Consider the following 17521-nt stretch of genomic DNA (forward strand, 5'->3'; position numbering starts at 1 on the left):
CTTTTGTTGAGAATCATGATTTGTCTCCCCTGGGATGTCCTAGTCTTCCCCCATGTAATTCTTATCTATCTTTCTGGAACCAATTCCACTGCCAGCCAATCTAAGAAGAGTTTTCCTCCACCACCCAGCCCATAGTGGGGTTTTCTTGCAAAATATTGCCCGTATCTCAGATTTTTCAGTTCAGAGAGTAAATCTCAGGTATTTCAGAATCAGACTCATGGATATTGTGGTGGCTATGTAAGGTGTCAACTTGATAGCCTGAACTAAGTTTTCCAGAATTTCCTTCCCGATATGTTCCTGGTGAGAATGGGGCACAGGGAATTTTTTTTTTTTTGGCGGTACGCGGGCCTCTCACTGTTGTGGCCTCTCCCGTTGCGGAGCACAGGCTCCGGACGCACAGGCTCAGCAGCCATGGCTCACGGGCCCAGCCGCTCCGCAGCATGTGGGATCCTCCCGGACCGGGGTACGAACCCGTGTCCCCTGCATCGGCAGGCGGACTCTCAACCACTGCGCCACCAGGGAAGCCCAACACAGGGATATTTTCACATGAGATTTGGAGGTAAAAGTGAAGCAGCAGCCATTTTTTAAAAAAAGTTTATTTTGGAGTACTTTTAGGTGCACAGAAGCATGTGTTTTCACACTCAGAAGGTTGGGGCAGGCGCTTTTGTGGCTCCCACACGCAGTTGTTTATCTGCTGGCTCCCTCTTCAGTGAGGGGCAGCCGCTGGGCCTGAAGCTGCTCCCCTTTCCCGGATTCTCCGTCAGCGCCTCTAACTGCTGGGTGGGGAGTGTGTTTAGCTCTGTGACACAGGCACTCGCTACACTGATGGGACATCCATGTCACCAAGATTGGTTCCAGTCTGTCCTTGGGTACTAGTTCATGCTCATGAACTCCACTAGGTGCTGTGGGACCCAGTTTTCCTTTGCTCTCCCCACACACCACTTTTTCATCTATCTTTCCCTTCCCAAATGTGTGACCAAGTGGACTCAAGCTCCAACTTAGAAGCACAGACATTTTAACTAGTTTATAATCGTGTAAGTTCAAATCCCTGTAACCAATCATCCAATCACATACACACACACACACACACCCCTAAATATCTCTACTTGTGGTTCTGTTTCTCTCTTTGAACCCTGATTGATAGATATGAAAGGGTTGAGTGCTTGAACCCAATGAAAACATTGCCTTTAAATGGTAAGATCTCACTGTGATGATTTATTCATACCCAAAAGGCAGGTTCAAGGAAAGGAAGAAAAAGAACAGGTAAGAAGGGAGTGACAAGGGGTCATGGGAGCAGAAAAAATAAAAGTAATTTGTGATAATGTAACGTGTCTACTTCATACCAGGCACCATGTCTGGTGCTAGAAATATAAAGATCAATAATAACCCCAGACCTTATAATCTGTGGGGGAGGAAGGATTCTTAAAGAGCTAACTACAATAGAATAAGTGCTATATAGTTGGCATGGATAAAGTACAATGGAAAACAGAGGAGGAAGTCATTAATTTTGTATGAGAGGATTGGGGAGGGCTCTGCACATGAGGTAACACTGACGCTGGGCCATGAAGAATGAATAGGGAATTCACTAGTGCAGGCATAAGAATCACCTGGAGAGCTCATTAAAACACAGATTTCTGGGCCTCACCTCTGAGTGTCTGATTCAGTAGGCCTGGGGAGGGGCCTAAGAATCTGTATTTCTAACAAGTTTCCAAGTGATGCTGCCACTACTGGCCTGGGGACCACACTCTGAAAACTACGGCTCTAGTGTGGAAAAGTGGGGATAGGGTGGCGAGCATCCTTGACACAGCAGAAGCACAGTGGGAGAAACATAAAAATTCACTGACAATTTATTTCCCCTTCCCATGACCCTCCCTCTTGTCCTCCCTTCTCTCTTACTATTTCTATAATACTTGCTTTGCCCTCTTGGCCCACTATTCTGGATGAGTCAAGTTTTACGGTGTCTTTGAGGCATGACGGCAAGAGATGATCCAGGGCTGGAGTTCAGGAAAGCAGTCAGGTTGTACATATTGATTTGGGAGTTAAACGTCCTGTGATAGGGGAAGCCATGAAGTGCAGGGGAGATACCACTTAAGGAGGGTGCGCAAAGGGCAGGAGATGAGCGAGTGAAGAGGGAAGGGGAAGAGAGCAGAGCAGAGCAGAGCTCAGCAGGGCCAAGGACAGAGGGCCCAGGCACACCACGAGTGGGAGGACAAAGGAAAGTGAGTGGGAATAATCAACCAGACAGAAGAACAAGAGTGAGTTTTGTTATGGAAGCCAGGGAAAGGTTTTGAGAAGAAGAGAATGGTCACCTCTCTCAAAGGCAAGGAGGTCAAGTCGCTGGATGAAGAAAGGCCAAGGGATTTGCCAATTAGTAGATCAGTGATGGTCTTTATCTGAGCAGTTTCAGCAGAATTGTGGCGGGAGAAGTCGCATTGCAACAATGTAGAATGAAAGGAAAGTGAAGAAGTAGATAAAGTGATGTGGACTACCTTCCAGAGAAGCTTGGCTAGGAAAGCAAAGGTATGCGACCATAAGTAAAGGAGATCGAGATAAAGGTCAAGAGAGAAGCTTGCTTTTCAAAAAACAGAGATTCAAGCATATTTTACGGCCAATGGGGAATAAAAGCAGAAGGTTGAAAACGTTAGTAGGTAGAGACGCAGTATACAGTCGCTCCAGATCCTGCAGGGCGGGACTGGCTCAACAGTGCGGTGAGGATTATCCGCCACAGGAGGGAGGCGGTAAAAGACAGGAGGGTGAAAATCTCCGTTAGTTCATGCCTGATAATTTCCACTATTTTTCCTGTGAAAGTAGAAAGCCAAAGCAAAGTACATCTGTTGAGAGAGACAGAAAGAGAAGGCAGTGGGCAGGACTTCCCTGGTGGTCCAGTGGTTAAGACTTCGCCTTCCAGTGCAGGGGGTGCAGTTCGATCCCTAGCTGGGGAACTAAGATCCCACAGGCCTCGCGGCCAAAAACAAAAACAAAAAAACCCAACACATAAAACAGAAGCAATACTGTAACAAATTCAATAAAGACTTAAAAAAAATTAAAGGCAGTGGGATATAAGGGGCCTGGAGAGGGTAATCACTTTGAGGTTTTGGGAGAGTGAGCAGACTTATAAAAACCATCCAGCTCCACACCTGAAGGCCTAAATTAGGCTGGAGATCCTGAATTTGTCTTGCTGCACAGCAGGAGGTAAGCGGCGGGTGAGCTAGTGAAGCTTCACCTGCTGCTCCCCGTCGCTCGCGGGCATTTCCGCCTGCGCAATCGCTCACATTACTGCCTGAACCACCCTCCACCCCTGTACATGAAAAAACTGTCTTCCATGAAAGCAGTTCCTGGTGCCAAAAAGGTTGGAGACCTCTGCCTAGAGTTTTCTTCATCAGTGATCAACAGCCAATATATAAAAGCATAAAAGCCGGATAGCTGATGGATCCAAGGCAGGGCAGCTGCAGCAGAACCCAAGGGAGCAAAGGCAAAGACTGAGTGACAAGTAAGGTTTTATTAACTAAGATAGGAGTAGCAAAAGGAGAATCAAGATGCCCAAGGAAGCAAACAAATTTGATAGTCTGGACAAGCTGCATCTGAGATGCCTTTGGGACATTCAGAAAAGGAGTACATCTCTCAGAAGTGAGGGTGAAGTTAAAGACAGAGGTTTGGGAGTCAGATGCATAGAGGTTCAAGCCAAGATTCAAAATTCAAGCCAAGGTAGCCACTGCAATAACTCAGACATACTGTGTAGGGTGAGAAGAGTTGACGGAAAATTAAGAAAGAAATCTAAGAAAGAAATGAAAATTTTTATTTGAGGATTATAACCTGGGGACAGCATCCCAGAAAGCTCCAAGAACTGCTCTGCCCCTTGGAAGTCAAAAACACAGTTATATAAGTTTTCTGAGACCAAGGGCTCTACATTAGATGACATATTATTGACATTTTACACAATCCAGACCTAACCGTCATTGTGGTCTCTTACAAGATCAAGGAGGAATGTTATCTTTTAAGAAGTTGTCTTGTTGATGCTGGGAGAATGTTGCTGTTTATGGTTGAGCAGGTATTTCTGCTGATGTGGGAGGTTTGGTCCATACATAATGCAGATACACAATGCATGGTAGAGGGAAGAGAGGAGGCCAAACGGCAGAGAAAATTTTTTATTTTTCTTGTCTTGGGGGATTTCCCTGGTGGTGCAGTGGTTAAGAATACGCCTGCCAATGCAGGGGACATGGGTTCGAGCCCTGATCTGGGAAGATCCCACATGCTGCGGAGCAACTAAGCCCATGTGCAACAACTACTGAGCCTGCGTTCCAGAGCCCACAAGCCACAACTACTGAAGCCCACGCACCTAAAGCCCATGCTCTGCAACAAGAGAAGCCACCCAATGAGAAGCCTGTGCACCGCAACGAAGAGCAGCCCCCACTGGCTGCAACTAGAGAAAGCCCGCGTGCAGCAATAAAGACCCAATGCAGCCAAAAATAAATAAATAAATTTATTAAAAAATTTTTTTCTTCTCTTGCCATAAAATATGAAATTTATTTTACAGAAGAAAGGGTGCAGAACACTCATGTTTAGAGGGCAATGAAGAGAGGCTGAAAAAGTGGTCATGGAGGTTGAGCAAAAGGAGGAGAGAATATATTGTTAGAAAAGAGGTGGTCAACAACACCAAATATTTTGAGAGCTCAGCAAAGACCAGAAACAACATGGAATCATTGGATCTGACAACTCAGAAACCGTTGGTGACACTGGCATGAATGGTATTCATAAAGTATGGCTCAGAAGCTAGAGTACAACTGGGTTGAGAAAGCAGTGAGGCAGTGGGTACTCTTTCAAGGGCTTTGGCTATAAACAGACAGATGGAGCAATAGTTCAAAGAAGAGCCAGGATCAAAGATCTTTGGGGATGGGAACTATGGCAAGACTGAGCACAATGGTTTATATAGGCTGAGAATAAGAAGCCAGTGGAGAACCTATGAAAGAGTATGAGTAAGACAATGAGATAACATGTTTGCTTATGAAGTCAGCAAAATTTTAATAAAAATGACAAGAATTAGTGCTGGTGATAATGCATACCAGCAAAATCTTTCTGAATTTGTCAAATATTATATGTAGGAAGATGCAGCCCAGGTTATACTCAGGAATAAATGGGTGACCTTAAATATTTTCATTATAATAAAAAAAGGAAGGAAGAATAAAAGAATTCTCTTCATGAATTTAGGGGAAAAAAGGACAAATGTAAGGAAACTAAGAGGGAGAACATGATAAAGTTAAGAGCAACAATCAATGAATTATAAAAAAGAGCAAATTAACATAAAGAAAAATCCAAGAGCTGGTTCTTAAACCTCCACCACAGAAAATTTTATAAATCAAATATCTTAAAAATAAAAATATGCAAAAATACTGTTAGAAAATATCTACAATGTGTATTTATTTGTTGGTTTTTTTCGGGTTTTTTTTGCGGTACGCGGGCCTCTCACTGTTGTGGCCTCTCCCATTGTGGAGCACAGGCTCCGGACACACACGCTCAGTGGCCATGGCTCACGGGCCCAGCCGCTCCGCGGCATGTGGGATCTTCCCGGACCAGGGCACGAACCCATGTCCCCTGCATTGGCAGGCGGACTCTCAACCACTGCACCACCAGGGAAGCCCTACAATGTGTATTTACATTCATTGGTGCTGCCAGCTAAAGAGCGATGCTTCCCATCTGGCTCTACAAGGATTAGGTCATTAACCACTGCAGGCTCTGACCTCCAACACACCCTGAAAGGAATTCAGGGCGGAGATGAGGAATGAGGCACTCTGTGTTCTGGCAAAAAGTGGCAGAACGGGCCTTCTGATAGTTAGATATTTTCAGGAGGAAATTTTATGAACACAAATTCTTTCACCTTCTCACACGTAGAAAAGCACTAAAATCATTAACGGAGGCGTCTGCTCCTTGTGACCAGCAGCAAGCCTCTGCCAAAACGTGTGCTTGACGCACGTGCCCCCTTCACCAAAATCGCGTGCATACTGATCTCCCCCCACCTGCACCTCTTCAGAGCAGTTGCTTGGAGCTATCAAAGGGGCTGTCTCCCAGGCACAGTCCTCAGCCAGCCCCCAGTAAAACTGAACTCACAGCTCTCATGTTGTGTGGGTTTTTTTTTTCAGTCTACTACATATATATATACATATATATGTATATATATGCACATATGTGTACGGCTTTATATACACACACACCTGTAAAACAAATAGTAGTTACTTGTTGGGAGGAGTGGGAATTAGGCAGATAGGGGGAAAGATAGGAAAGATATACTTCACCATATAACAATAATTTTTGAAATTTGAGTCATAGGAATTCAAAAATAATTTAAAAGAAAGTTCTAGAAAATACAGATATTTTTAATCATAAGAGAATATTATAAGCAATTGAATGCTAATACATTTGAAAATCGCAATGAAATAGACTATATTCTGGAAATATTCGAATTTCCAAAACTGAATCTAAACGTAGGCAATCCAAACAGATCAAATTCAGAAAGAAATTGACACTGGATAGAAATTCAAACTTTTGTTGAATAAATGTATTATTTCTTTAGCTTTACTAATGTGTCATTTTTTGTAGGAAAAAAGTTGTGTGTAGTGGAAAACCGTATCATCTAGAGGACAACTTTCCAGGTTATCTGATTCTATGGAAGCTATTTTACAATTGTAAATTATAGGTAACTGAGAGCAGTGCAAAATAATTCTTATCAATTGACATGCAAATTCTGTTCTGTCTGGTAGAAGTTCAACTGATTCTCCTCTTCCCTGTGAAAGCTTTTGTTTTCATTTGCACATTTATTAATTCATTTCAATACTGCTTATCTATAATTCAGTATTGTGGATCTGTAAGTGCGTCCATTTAAAAAAATTCTCTTTGAACTAGTTATAACATGTGCCTGGTTTCCTCACTGACTACTGAGTACAATAAAGTCTGTAACGCATGTTTATTTTTATATCTGTGTGAGAGTCATGAATTTTCCTTTTCTGAATATTATTTTTTTAACAGTTTCAAAATTTTAAGGAAAAGCTAATTTTAAAGCTAAATATATTAGAACATGAAATAGATGGGAAACTACCCAAAGTTTTTTGAAAATAGGATATTTCTGATACCAAAAACTGAAAAGCATTATCTCCAAAAAAAAACCCTATAGACCAATTTCATTTGTGATTAAAAACAAAAGACATCAACTCTCAGTTTTGATTTGATGAAATTTTATAATTCTTTATCAAAAATTATAAATTCTTGGGTTTCCCTGGTGGCGCGGTGGTTGAGAGTCCACCTGCCGATGCAGGGAACACGGGTTCATGCCCCGGTCCGGGAGGATCCCACATGCCGCGGAGCGGCTGGGCCCGTGAGCCATGGCTGCTGAGCCTGCGCGTCCGGAGCCTGTGCTCTGCAACGGGAGAGGCCACAACAGTGAGAGGTCCTCATACTGAAAAAAAAAAAAAAATATATATATATATATATATAAATTCTTTATTTTTTTCCACATATCCACAGTTTATGCCCTTATACAAAAAAAAAAAAAAAAAAAAAAAAAAAAAAAATATTTTTAAATTCTTTTTTTTTTTCCACAAATCCCCAATTTTTGCCCCAAAAAAAAAAAAAAAAAAAAAAAAAAAAGGACAGCAATCATTTCTGTCCCTGGATCTTGTGGGTGAGTCTCCTGAGTGGATCAGAAAGATCTCTTTGACTCCCTGATGGATTGACCATTAGGGAACCTCCCCGAACATTCCGGTAAGTACTCTAATAATCCCCTCAAATGACCATAGTTTAAAGAGAATTTAGCCAAATTTGTAAAGACAAAAAGGGAGACTTCAAGTCCAAAGCATATTCAGTCTCTCAATGAATTAGAAAACCACAGAAATGTTTTCTGATCAACTAAAGAATGTGAATCAGGAAAAAAGTTACCTATCAACACAGGTTTTATTATCAACAAACTTGGTTTGTATTGGAAGAGGTTACCACGTAAAACTTTCCCTTTACTGAATTCAGTTCCATATTCAAAACTGAAGTTGGTTCCTTACCTCAGTCTCCTTTAAAACCTTGGTTTTGACAACTGTAGTTTTGCCAGGCAAGCTACTTTTTAGAACTAAAATTCTCACAGGTGGAGAGATTGCTTTTGTAAGGAATAAAATTCAGAGTGTACGAAAAGAATAAGCTACAACTAGGTATATGAATTATTTCAGAAGTGTGAGGATGGGTTGGGAATTTTATTAACATACATTTTAAAAAAAAAAGAAGGAAAAAAATTATCACTTAAATAGACACTGAAAAGGCACTGTGTGAGATTTGAGGGGATCAGGATATGCTACCCCAAAACATGCCCCTTTGATATGGAACTATTTTGAAGTAAAGGTGTTGTAGTTCCTGAAATCCCTCATCTGACTAAAAGAAGAGCTTCCCCAAAGGAACTCAGTTGTTCTAAATCCCTTCAGGAGCAACTCTAATCTCTTTGCACAGAAGAAAAGTCAGATATTGTCACACGTCTGTTCTCCCAAGGAAGGGCCCATTCCCTAAGGATTTTTCCTTAGGAAAAATAATTTGCTTTTCCCTAAGTTCCCCTTCTCCCCTTCCCCTAGGAAGTCATGTATATATCCCAAATTCTTTTTATTATTTGAGGTATAATTGACATACAACAACATATTAGGCCCCAAATTCTAACCACCTTTCTTTTTTTAATTTATTTTATTTTATTTATTTATTTTTGGCTGTGTTGGGTCTTCGTTACTGCATGCAGGCTTTCTCTAGTTGTGGCGAGTGGGGGCTACTCTTCGTTGCAGTGTGCAGGCTTCTCATTGTGGCTGCTTCTCTTGCTGCGGAGCACAGTCTCTAGGCGTGCGGGCTTCAGTAGTTGTGGCTCGTGGGCTCTAGAGCGCAGGCTCAGTAGTTGTGGCTCAGGAGCTTAGTTGCTCTGAGGCATGTGGGATCATCCCGGACCAGGGCTCGAACCCGTGTCCCCTGCATTGGCACGCGGATTCTTAACCACTGCGCCACCAGGGAAGTCCATTATATCTTAACTTTAATAAATTCTAATATTTAGAGGATCTACTAAATTAGTACAGAAAAGTGAATTGACATGTACAAATCAGACTAAATCGCTGAGGAGCCAAAAATAAACCACAAACTAATCTGTCCACAACAGTTACTGAATTCTTACTATGTCCTTAAATGATATCAGGGTTCTGGCTCTTCATTCTATTGTCTATCCATGGTTTAATAGTGAAGAAATGTTGATATACGCAACAGCCGAAGTCTCATGTATTATAAAAGTCAAGAAATAGAGACTTATGAGTCCCATACTAGCAATAGTAGCCCTTCCTTGCTCAACTATATTATTTTGTTTTACTTCATATGGTCTGGACTCCAGGGCTTTATTTATAGGCAGTGTGGTGTAATTACAGCTGCCAAGAGGAAAAAGTTAAATTTTTTAAAACTTACACCAGTAAGAAACTAGTACAATTTTCTTGAATGTGTAACTGGTAAGCTTATAATAATTTTAATATTATCAAGTTAACATCTGAGTCATTAATGAGAAGATACTAATTTTCAAAATGGTACCTAAGAAAGCTCTATATTAAATATAACCAAATGTAAAAATACAGGAGAAGCCAATTGATATTCAGGAAAGACAGGGTTTATGAAAAAGGGGGGTCTTAAATCCATGGGCAAATGTAAATAAATAGAATGGGCAGGGAGGTCATTTCAGTGTTGGGAATCATGAAAATGAAAGAAAGACAAGACTACATCCCAGTGAGTGGGCAGTAAAAGTCTACATTAGAGAGGAATTGGAAGTAAAACATGGATGGATAAAATGGGCTCAGAGGGGACCTCCCTGGTGGTGCAGTGGTTAAGAATCCGCCTGCCAATGCAGGGGACACGGGTTTGAGCCCTGAGCCGGGAAGATCCCACATGCCACGGAGCAACTAAGCCTGTGCGCCACAACTACTGAGCCTGCGCTCTAGAGCCCGCGAGCCACAACTACTGAGCCCATGTGCCTAGAGCCCGTGCTCTGCAACAAGAGAAGCCACAGCAATAAGCCCGCGCACCACAGCGAAGAATAGCCCCTGCTCGCCTCAACTAGAGAAAGCCCGTGCACAGCAACCAAGACCCAACACAGCCAAAAATAAATAAATAAATAATTTTTTTAAAAAAAAGGCTCAGATTATGCATAGCCTTGAAAGGCAACACCGGTAGCTTGGATTTGGTCCTATAATAAGATACTATCTCAAGAGGGTTCCTGGGCTGGGGAGACCTTACGAGAGTGAAATAACGGCAAGATGAGGCAGACAGCACACTGCGCACATGAGGCTCTAGTGGCCAGGAGGCAGGAGGCAGGGAAACCAGAGTGGAAACTACTACAGTGTCTGCACATATGAAATCAGAATTATTTAGCATAATCTTAACAATCTTTACTGCCTGGGAATTGACCAGAGTTATTTCTACATAGCAAACAGTGTAAAAAGAGAGCAGGCAGCAGTGCCAGGCCAGGGCAGCCAAGGTCAGGCCTTCTCTGAACTTATACTTTGCATTCAGGTGATCATGGGTGTCACTAAAAGGGTCCAGGTGAAAGACACTGTAAGAGGGCTTTAGAAAATGTGAAACGGAACTGAATTACCTCTAGTTAAGATAAGAAAAGACCCAGTACTGGAAGTATTTCAGTGTGTCCAACACTTGGTAAGACATCATTGAAAAGTACTACCTTTATGTGAATAGCACTTTTTAAAACCCATTCACATGTTACATCAATAGCTGGTATGTATATAGCAATTACTGTGCACAGGCACATCTAATACAACCCTAGGAGGTAGGTACCACCATCCACTTTCACAGATGCCCAGAGAATAGTTACTCACCCACCGTCACTTGCTGGAGCCAGGATTGGGACCCAGGGGCTGAGCTCTGAGCACTATACTCTACTGCTGCTCATCTTACCTGCTCTTTCAAACAACCTATAAAGTAAGTAAGATGAATCTCCTTTACCTGACAAATATTTATAGAGTTCTTACCTGCCAGGCCTCATCCCATGTATCGAGTTTCCAATGATGGATGAGCCACACCACCCCTACTCTGAAGAAGCTTACAGTCTAGTGAGCAAGACAGACAAACCCACATTTTACTGATGAACAACAGAAACTCTAGGCTTCCATAAATTAAATAACTTATTCAAGCACACAGGCTTAAATGCTGACATTTACATCTCCAAGTCTAATTCTTATTCTGAGTAACGTTGCTGCTTCCTTTTCTGGCCTACTGGGAAAAACAAAAGAAAACAAAACAGGGACCTGCACGCTGCCACTAAGAGTTCGCATGCCACAACTAAGGAGTCTGCAAGCTGCAACTAAGGAGCCCGCCTGCTGCAACTAAGACCCAGGGCAACCAAATAAATAAATGAACATTAAAAAAAAAGAAAGAAAAAAACCCAACAATATCATAACAAGGACTATCTAGTCTAACCAAACTTCTACAAAAAGAGTCTGATCTCGGTAAGAGGGAAACATTAAACTAAGCTATTGTGATTCTGATGCAAACAGCACAGACCACCTATGCCAATAAACTACATATCATTTCAACAGCTGAAAAACCTATCATTTCAAACATTAAATGTCCTGTCATCAATAATTTTTGCTAAAAATATTTCAGATACTTTGGGTAAATCACTTACATTGGGCCACTGTCCTCAAGGAAAACCAAGATACCTCCTTGTGGTCTGAGATGCTGAAGATGACCCCAAATGATTCAGTTCCACAGTCATTAAAACTATTTTTCATTTTTCCTTCTGCTCTTTTTAATGCTCCCTAAAGGAGGCCTAGAATCCTTTTTCTATATGTAAGAGAATTGTCCCAAACTACCTAACTGTACTGGCCTGCAAAACTTGTTTTACCACACTTGGCGCATTACAGCTTTCAGAGTGGACTACTATTACTCACCATACGCCTTTAAGCCCCTCTTGGTCCAGGCTTAACTGGCAACATCAAGTGCAGCAAGGATTCATTAGTTGCTTTTACCCACAGGATGCTTAAACACAGCACTCAAGCCATGCCAGCAGTAGATCTTTTTGCTTCTTTTTTATTTCTCAAAAGGGTCCTGATTGGGATCAACCATACATGTAGTGTAGGTAGCTAGTCACTATCACATGACTTGGAGGGTGACAGTAAAGGCCTCCCATGGCCCTAAATAACCCCTATCCCAGCCTGCCAAAGTAGCTAAATTTACGGAAGAGAGGTTTGATTACAGGGAGCTACTAGGGTCATTAAGGAGGTTAACAGGTATTTACCAAATGTGTGTTATGAGCCCAACACAACAGGAGACCAGGCATGGCCCATGTGACCAAGGACAGGGGCCAGAGTTCACCAGTATCATTAAGATAGAAATGTAGTGCTTTAGATAATTTTAACATCTAATTTATTTTTAGTAAAATGTAAAGTATTTTCACATCTTCACACTGCTCACGCAAGGGGCAGCAGGGTGTAGTGGAATGAAGGGCCTTGGGGGAGGTCTTCCACTTCCTCTTCCAGCCTCATTTCTGAGCATCCAGTGAGCCAGCCCCTCTGAACAACCAGTGGCTCCCCAAGCTGCCCAGCGCTACGGGCTGCAAATACAAGGATGACTACACAGTCCCCTGCCCCCAGGCCGCTCACTGACAATCAGGAAACAAGTGCAGCACCAGATTGGTACAGGGATTAGGAAGCTTTGAAGGGAGGAAGCTAACCCAGCACGGAGGGCAGGGGGAGGGCAAGCAAGGAGGAAATGACCCTGGGCTGAGTCTTCAGGGGCGTGGAGTCTTCCCACGCGGCTGTGGTGGCGTGCGCGGGGCAAGCAACCAAGGCATCCAAGCCCTGTGCGTGCAGGAACCAGAGTTTTGTGGTGCTCAGAGCACAATGGGTAAGGCAGTGAGTGGTGAAGGATGAGCTGAGGAGGAGGGCAGGTGCCTGGCACAGGGATGACTACACTGTAGCTGATGCAGCGCCGCTGAATGTCTGGTTCCTCGTTTGGCATTTACGCCAGGGAAGTGTGCTCATTGCAAATACTGTAGAAGGTACACATCAGGAAAAAGAAGATGAAAAGTGTTCAAAATCCCACAGTTTAGAGATAACCACTGTTAACATTCTCATTACAATCTTTTATATATATGTATGTGTGTTTATATATTACACATACATACCTATACTAACAAATATATTTTTCTTCAAAAATGAAATCATTTAAAATGTGACATATACCCACAATGGAATATTATTTAGCCTTAAAGAGAAAATTCTGACATGCTACAACATGGATAAACCATCAGGACATTGTGCTAAGTGAAATAAGCCAATCATAAAAAGACAAATACTGTATGAATCCACTTATATGACGTACCTAGAGTAGCCAAATTCATAGAGACATAAGTCAGTGGCAGTGGCGAAGGGCTGGGGGAGAAGGGGGAAACAGGGAGCTATTGTTTAATGGGTACAGAGTTTCAGTTTTGTAAGATGATAAGATTTTGGAGATTGGCTGTACAACAATGTAAATATACTTAACACCCCTGAACTGTATAGTTAAAAATAGCTAAGATGGTAAATTTTATGTTATGTGCTTTTTTTTACCACACTTAAAATAAAATATATAAGTAAATAAAATATAAAAAAGAAAATAAAATATAAAAAATTCACTTGATAAAGCTATTTTAATACTTTTTCCACTTATTTTTGTGATCACCTTTCCATGCAAGATACATACTCCGCCATCAATATTTCAGATAACTGCATAATAGTCTATTGCAGAGATCTACCTTAATTTATTTAACCCAGGAGAATTACTTTTTAGGATGGAAGAAACCTGCAAACACTTGGCTGATAGGAAGCAGCCAGTGACACTTGGCTGATGGGATGGAGCCAGTAAAGAGCAGAGAGAGATTCAAGACCACAGAAGAGGAGGAATATTAATAGAGCAAAGGTTCCAAAGAAGGCATGAGGAGATGGCATTCGGGGCTCAAGTAATGGGCTAACCTTAAACACGGGGAAAAATGGATACCACATCCTCTGAGGAAAGGAAATGAAGATGGGTATGAATAGATTTGCATGTATAAAGAAGACTTTGGGATATTGAAGAAGTCAAGAGATGACATCTTAATGAAGATAAAGTGGTAGAGAAGTAGGGTATGAAAGAGTTGGAAGGATACATAGCTATGTTCAGAGAATAAGACACTGAGGTTAAAATTTCTGAGGTGAAAAGGTACCAGCTGGACAAGGATCTGGGTGGAGGATTGAGAGTGAGTAGCTGTGGTTTAGTGCCAGAGAACTCACTGAGAAGGTATCTAATGATTTTGAGGCCAGATTCATGGTCAGATCATCTAGGATGCCACCTAGATGACTGGAGTAAATTGGAGTCTTTTTGTTTAAATAAGAGGGGTCCACTGTCTTTCATGTGCCCATTCCCCTGTCCATCTGATCCTGGCATGCCTGTGATACTCTGGTAGTGCATCATCAAAGTGCATGGGTTGCCTTGCCCACCTGTGATGCTGCCCAGCTGACAGAGTATGATAGAACACCCGGTGAGCTTTGTGAAAATGTCTGATTTAACTGATCTGGGGTGCAGCCTGGATTTTTACAGATTTTCAGATGATTCTATTGCACAGCTAGGGTTGAGAACCTCTGCCCTCTGGCTCTTTGCCATTTTCCCCTGACTTGTGGCCAAGTCAGCAGCTCATTAAGCACTTCTTCACCCCAATGTCTGCCCAAGCCCTCCATGGGCAAAGGTCAGTGGTTGTTTGAACAACCCAAGGGGAGGGTGCTATCCCTTAGGACTTAATAAAAGCCAAATCATGCAGTTAGCTGTGAGAAAACCATAGCTGGGTGTTCAAGCAAAAGCCACGCTGTCCAACAACCACACATGGCTATTTAAACTTAAACAATCCAAATTTGAAATTGTTTTAATTAAAAGTCCAGTGCCCCAGCTGCACATTCAAGTGCTCAGTAGCTAGTGGCTGCTGTACTGAACAGTTCAGAGATAGAACCTTTCCATCACCATAGCAAGTTCTCTTGGACACTGCTAATACAAAAATATTCTTTTCTTCTGAAAATAATCTGGGTGTTTATATTCATTTTCTTCTCATCATGGGCAAAATGAGCCACATGGTATGCAGAGGGTGAACACACTGCATCTCTGGTCATTTTTTCTCAGATGACTGATGGTGACTCTTCACCCCTTTTCGGGAAAAAGAACAAAGAAAGGAATTCTATGCTATCACGAACAAAAGTTTTTCTGAACAGTCCCATCTATGTATTAGGGCAGCAGTGGCTTCCCGACTTTTTTGCCTGTGTGCGACAGTAAAAAATATATTTTCTATCACAACCTGGTATACAGATATACATGTATATAACAGAAATTTTTTTACACATCAATATTTATCCTTACTACATGTTTTGCACTTGGATATTTTATAATTCTATTATATTCTATTTTCTGTTTCATTAAAGAAAAATAAACCTACTTAACAGTTCTCATAGCTCTGGTGGCCTATAGCTTGAAAAACCACTACCTTAAGATAGAAGTTGCCCACACAAAACTGAGACTCAATTTCACACTGTAGAGTTAATAGCCAGCTAGATAATAATTAATAGCTAACATTTATTGGGCACTTACTATATGCCAGGCATTGTGTTAAATGTTTTACATTCATTGCCTTATTCAATTCTCATAGTAACTCCATAAAATAGTTATCCAAGAACTATGAAAGGGCTGAGATTTTATTTGCACAAGTTAGCCTACCACAGTTTCCTGGCTGCTGGCAGAAGACGCAAGACTTCTGGGTCAGAGACAAAGGACTTTATCACAGCAACAGCAGTAGCCAGAGTATCAGCATTTCCTCGCACTAGTTCCCCAACTCCAGTTCCTGTAGGGCATCAAAAGAGGGCCATGTAACTCCTGCACATGCAGTGAGTAGCATTAATGGAGAGGAACTCAGCTGCAAGAACTTAAATCTATTATACTGGATATAAGCATGCCTGCTCTCGGCTTCCGAGGGCAACACTATGTCTATCATCCAAGACCATTTACTACACAAACACCCTTAAAAAGACAGTTTAGACTGAAAGGGCAGTCAGTGCCTCTCTTTGAAAAACCTGTTGAAATGCATGGGGCGCATGGAGAACTGTCTCCCAACAGTAGGTGCCTTACTTATCCCCATTTTGTACACGAGGCGAGGAAACAATGACTTAAAGAGGATTAAGTAACTTATTTAAGGTTACACAGCTAGTGACCCAGGTCTACATGACACCTAAGCCTAGGCTGATACCACCTTCTTTCATAGCCAATGGACAGTGAAATAGGAAGAGGGAAGAGAGCTGTCATTCATTTAGTCATTTAGGTATGAAATTTGTCCCTACAGAAAGCAATTAGCCATAGATAAATTGTAATAGACCATTTTTTCCCACATTTTCTTCAAGAATTCCATAGGAAGAGTATCAAATGAACAGGGGTTGACAAGCTTTTTCTATAAAGGGCCAAAGAGTAGAGATTTTCAGCTTTATGGGCTACATGGATTCTGTTTTAATTGCTACTCAGCTCTGTGGTGGGAGTGGAGAAACAGTCACAGGTAATACATAACCAATGGGCATGGCTGTGTTCCAATAAAACTTTATTTTCAAAATAGTTTGCTAACTCCTGTTCTCAGATAGCCCAGTGGGATACCCCAAAAAAAAAAAAAAAGGCATAGTAATTTCTACACACAAAAACACCAATGATTTAATTGGAAAAACAAGGTAAACAGGCAACAAGCAAGCAAACCAGGAGCTATATGAAACTGAAGTGAACCTAGGTTCTATGTCAGAGTCCTGTTAAGTCAGCCTGGATAAACAGTATGTCAAGAACTAATGTAAAATATTCATGGACTAAAAGTAGAATGGAGTCTACACATCATCTCTCTGTGATGACTGTGGTCATGCCAAGACTCTAAGAAACAATGTGACTTCCAAAGGCTTTTTCTAGCTCGTAGATGCTCAGTAGGGGAGCAGTTATCCAAAACAATCCTCTTTAATTTTCCGTGTGATGACATGAGTTAAAACCTATGTTATGAATAAGGGGGAAGTAACAGTGAAAAAAATGTTACTCTGGGCCAGGGACCATTCTAGGGATTTCACAAATATTGGCCAATAGCCAATAAAGAAGACCATTTCTGAATTGCCAAATTTATGGCTCTGCAAGTGAACACTCACTTGGTTCAGTGGCCTGATCTTAAAAAAAACACAATGTGCCACTATTTGACCACAATGGTATCCGTCCCCCAAATCAGTTACTGGAAAATTTTTGTCTTTATTTTTACATGCATACATATATAATCAAAATTTTGTTTATTCTTCTTTTTCTAATTCCTTTAGATGGTACGTTAGGCTGTTTACTTAAGATTTTTCTTATTTATACAATCAAAATTTTGGTATACAAATGGCAACCCACTCTTTTTCATATAATCAATTTTTATGTCACATACAAGCTCAGATTAAAATGGAAAAACACCAATCAAAATGTC

At 41.5% G+C, this 17521-nt stretch overlaps 1 protein-coding gene across 1 annotated transcript in view; it reads right to left on the reverse strand.

The window, feature by feature from the left end:
* The window catches only part of TMEM150C (transmembrane protein 150C), a 66196-nt gene extending 50310 nt beyond the window's left edge, over positions 1-15886 (reverse strand). The window contains exon 1 of the mRNA XM_027087603.1: positions 15766-15886. The gene's annotated coding sequence lies outside the window, so the exon portion shown is untranslated. The remainder of the gene's footprint in view (positions 1-15765) is intronic.
* Positions 15887-17521: the final 1635 nt, after the last annotated feature.

The sequence above is a fragment of the Aethalodelphis obliquidens genome, unplaced genomic scaffold, assembly GCF_003676395.1.
Source record: "Aethalodelphis obliquidens isolate GAN/ISIS:26980383/991018 unplaced genomic scaffold, ASM367639v1 scaffold59, whole genome shotgun sequence".
NCBI lineage: Eukaryota > Metazoa > Chordata > Mammalia > Artiodactyla > Delphinidae > Aethalodelphis > Aethalodelphis obliquidens.